The sequence below is a fragment of the Pristiophorus japonicus genome, unplaced genomic scaffold (genome assembly GCF_044704955.1).
Source record: "Pristiophorus japonicus isolate sPriJap1 unplaced genomic scaffold, sPriJap1.hap1 HAP1_SCAFFOLD_58, whole genome shotgun sequence".
In the NCBI taxonomy this organism is placed as follows: domain Eukaryota; kingdom Metazoa; phylum Chordata; class Chondrichthyes; family Pristiophoridae; genus Pristiophorus; species Pristiophorus japonicus.
Window position 1 is genome coordinate 3,782,096 of NW_027254488.1, and position 4,759 is coordinate 3,786,854.

The 4,759-nt window shown below is 43.3% G+C and overlaps 1 non-coding gene across 1 annotated transcript; it reads left to right on the forward strand.

Moving 5' to 3' along the window:
• Positions 1–4,376: 4,376 nt before the first annotated feature.
• Positions 4,377–4,449, forward strand: trnav-cac (transfer RNA valine (anticodon CAC)). The gene has a single exon. It is a non-coding gene; the product is annotated as a tRNA-Val (tRNA).
• The last annotated feature ends 310 nt before the right edge of the window (positions 4,450–4,759 follow it).

Genomic DNA, 4,759 nt, shown 5'->3' on the forward strand with positions numbered 1-4,759 from the left:
ACTGATCCAGAGTCGATCGACTGTTAGAAAATGGTCACCAATGCATCCACTATTTTGAGGGTTACTTCCTTAACTACTCTGGGATGCAGACTATCTGGCCCTGGGATTTATCAGCCTTCAATCCCAACAATTTCCTCAACACAATTTCCTGAGTAATAAAGATTTCCTTCAGTTCCTCCTTCTCGCTGGACCCTCGGTCCCTGAGTACATTAGGAAGGTTATTTGTGTCTTCCTTCGTGAAATCAGAACCAAAGTATCTGTTTAACTGGTCCGCCATTTCTTTGTTCTCCATTATAAATTCGCCTGATTCTGACTGCAAGTGACCGACGTTTGTCTTCACTAATCTTTTTCTCTTCACATAACTATAGAAGCTTTCGCAGTCAGTTTTTATGTTCCCAGCAAGCTTCCTCTCATACTCTATTTTCCCACTCCTTATTAAACCCTTTGTCCTCTTCTACTGAATTCTAAATTTCTTCCAGTCCTCAGGTTTGCTGCTTTTTCTGGCAAATTTATAGGCCTCTTCCTTGCATTTAACACGATCCCTAATTTCCCTTATTAGCCACGGTTGAGCCACCTTCCCCGTTTTATTTTTTCTCTAGACAGGGATGTACAATTGTTGAAGTTTATCCATGTGATCTTTAAATGTTTGCCATTGCCTATCCAGCGTCAACCTTTTAAGTCTCATTTGCCAGTCTATTCTAGCCAATTCACATCTCATGCAATCGAAGTTACCTTTCCTTAAGTTCAGGTCCCTGCTCTCTGAATTAAATGTTACAATCTCCATCTTAATCAAGAATTCTACCATATTATGGTCACTCTTCTCCAAGGGGCCTTGCACAACAAGATTGCTAATTAGTCCTTTTTCATTACACATCACCGAGTCTAGGATAGCCAGCCCTCAAGTTGGTTCCTCGACATATTGGTCTAGAAAACCATCCCTAATACACTCCAGGAAATCCTCTTGCACCGTATTTCTACGAGTTTGGTTACCCCAATCTATATGTAGATTAAAGTCTTCCATGATAACTGCTGTATCTTTATTGCACGCAACCATAATTTCTTGTTTGATACTGTCCCCAAACTCACTACTACTGTTTGGTGGTCTGTGCACAACTCCCACTCGTGTTTTCTGCCCTTTGGTATTCCGCAGCTCTATCCATACAGAGTCCACACCATCCAAGCTAATGTCCTTCCTTAATATTGTGTTAATTTCCTCTTTAACCAGCATCGTTCCCCGACCTCCTTTTCCTTTCTGTCTATCCTTCTTGAATGTTGAATACGTCAGGATGTTGAGTTCCCAGCCTTGGTCACCCTGGAGCCATGTCTCTGGAATCCCAATTATAACATATTCGTGAATTGCTGCCTCTGAGTGAATGCATCCACCTTATTACGAATAATCCTCGCATTGAGGCACAGAGACTTCAGGCTTGTCTTTTTAATACACTTTGTCCCTTTAGAATTTTGCTGTAATGTGGCCCTTTTTGATTTTTGCCTTGTGTTTCTCTGCCCTCCACTTTTACTTTTCTTCTTTCTATCTTTTGCTTCTGCCCCCATTTTACTTCTTTCTATCTCCCTGCATAGGTTCCCATCCCCCTGCCATATTAGTTTAACCTCTCCCCAACAGCACTAGCAAACATTACCCTCGACATTGGTTCCGGTCCTGAACAGGTGCAGACCGCCCGAATTGTACTGGTCCTATCTCCCCCAGAACCGGTTCCAATATCCCAGGAATTTGACTCCCATCCTCCTGCACTTCTCATCAAACCATATATTCATCTGAGCTATCCTGCATTTCCTATTCTGACTAGCTCGTGGCACTGGTAGCAATTCTGAGATTACTACCTTTTAATTTAATTCCTAGCTCCCTAAACTCAGCTTGTAGGACCTCATCCCGTTTTTCCCTATATCATTGGTACCTATATACACCACGACAGCTGGCTATTCACCCACCCCCTCCAGAATGCGCTGCAGCCACTCCGTGACATTCTTGACCTTTGCACCAGGGAGGCAACATACCATTCTGGAGTCTCGATTGCAGCCGCAGAAACTTCTATCTATTTCCCTTACAATAGAATCCCCTATCACTATAGCTCTCCCACTCTTTTTCCTGCCCTCCTGTGCAGCAGAGCCACCCATGGTGTCATGGACTTGGCTGCTGCTGCCTTCCCCTGATGAGTCATCTCCTCCAACAGTACCCAAGGTGGTGTATCTGTTTTGCAGGGGACTCCTGCACTGTCTTCCTTCCACTGCTCTTCCTGATGTTTAGCCATTCCCTCTCTGCCTGAGTAGCCTTTACCTACGGTGTGATCAACTCACTAACTGTGCTATTCACGACATCCTCAGCATTGCGGATGCTCCAGAGTGAATCCGTGCGCAGCTCCAGTGCCGCAATGTGGCCTGTCAGGAGCTGCAGATGGATACACTTGCTGCACATGTAGTCATCAGGGATACTGGAAGCTTTCCTGACTTCCCACACAGCACAGGAGGAGCATGACATGTGTCCGAGCTCTCCTGCTATGACTTCACCATTAGATTTACTTAATTTGGCAACAATTCCAAAGTTTATTTGCTGCTAAGAACAAGAAGAAATCAAAGAAACAGAAAACAACTCACCACTCAACCAGCCAATCACTTACCCTCTTGGCTGTGACGTTACCTTTGATTACTTTTGACTTCTTTCTTACTTTTGACCCCGCACCAGCTGTAGCTCGCTGCTCGCTGCTCCTCCAGCCGCTGCTCCTCCGACTGCCGCCGATCCCCGGACTCCCGCTGGGCCTTTATAGGCCGCTGCTCACACCTCCTCCGGTCACTGCTCCTCCGACTATTGGAAAAAAATAATTCAGTCAGGCAGAGTCTGCATGGATTGATGAAAGGTTAGTCATGTTTGACAAATTTGCTGGAATTCTTTGAGGGTGTAATGAACAGGGTGGATAAAGGGGAACCAGTGGATGTGGTGTCTTTCGACTTCCAGAAGGCATTTTGACAAGATGCCACATAAAAGATTACTGCACAAGATAAAAGTTCCCGGGGTTGGGGGTAATATATTAGCATGGAGAGAAGATTGGCTAACGAACAAAAAACAGAGAGTCGGAATCAATGGTACATTCTCTGGTTGGCAATCAGTAACTAGTGGGCTGCCGCAGGGATCAGTGCTGGGATCCCAATCTTTACAATCTATATTAACGGCTTGGATGAAGGGACCGAATGTAATGTTGCCAAGTTTGCTGATGATACAAAGATGGGAGGAAAAGCAATGTGTGAGGAGGACACAAACAATCTGCAAAAAGACATAGCCAGGTTAAGTGAGTGGGGAAAAATTTGGCAGATGGTGTATAATGTTGGAAAGTGCAAGGTTATGCATTTTGGCAGAAAAAAAATCAAAGAACAAGTTATTAGTTAAAAGGAGAAAAATTGCACAGTGCTGCAGTACAGAGGGACCTGGGGGTACTTGTGCATGAAACACAAAAGGTTAGTTTGCAGGTACAGCAAGTGAACAGGAAGGCCAATGGAATCTTGGCCTTTATTGCAAAAGGGATGGTGTATAAAACAAAGAAGTCTTGCTGCAGTTATACAGGGTATTGGTGAGGCCAGACATGGAACACTGCATGCAGTTTTGGTTTCCATATTTAAGAAAAGATATAGATGCTTTGGAGGCAGTTCAGAGAAGGTTCACTAGGTTGATTCCGGAGATGAGGCGGCTAACTTATGAGAAAAGGTTGAGAAGGTTGTGCCTCTACTCATTGGAATTCAGAAGATTGAGAGGTGATCTTATGGAAACGTGTAAGATTATGAGGGGGCTTGACAAGGTGGATGCAGAGAGGATGTTTCTGCATACTAACCTTTTGTGTTTCATGAACAAGGACCCCCAGGTCCCTCTGCACCGCAGCATTTCGTAATCTCTCCCCATTTAAATAATTATTTGCTTTTTTATTATTGCTACCACAGTGATAACCTCATATTTCCCACATTATACTCCATCTGACAAATTTCTGCCCACCCACAGAGCCTATCAATTTCGCTTTGCAGATTGTTTGCGTCCTCCTCACAACTTGCTTTCCCACCTATCTTTGAATCATCAGCAAACTTGGCGACATTACAAACATGCAGAGCACAGAACAAATTATTGACGTCGTGACTTTCCCTCAGTTAGTATTTCTTTCATCGTGCAAAAGAAAATTATCGAATCATTAATTATGTTATCCCATGAAAGCAAAATAAAAGTTTAACGAAAATAATTGGCACATTTGAAAGGAACATTTCTGTTTTGTGCCGTTTCGGTCAGAGAAATTTTTGTGAAAGGAATTTTTTCATAAAAAGGGATTCAGCATTTCAGCTTGTCGCTGAACACTTCTCTCTGGGCACTGCACTAGGCAGCAGTTTCCGTAGTGTAGCGGTTATCACGTTCGCCTCACACGCGAAAAGTCCCCGGTTCAAGCCTGGGCGGAAACATTATTTTTGAAACAAAAACTGGTTTTAAATGTTCATTGCTCATGTGACAATGGCCTCCTTTTGTGCTGTAAACTTCTCTGATTCCATGAAGAACATTTAAAACCAGTCTCCTAAAATACAGAGTGTGTAAAATCAGAAAGGGAATAAAACTTCCTCAATGATTAAAGTTTCACAAATTATTAAAATGAAGTTGTTGAAGTTTCGACTGACCCTCAGTGATCATGTTAGCATTTCTTTCATTCTGCTCAACAATGCTATCGGTTAATACCAGCAGATCTGAGCCGCATTTCAAACCCGGAAACAACTCATT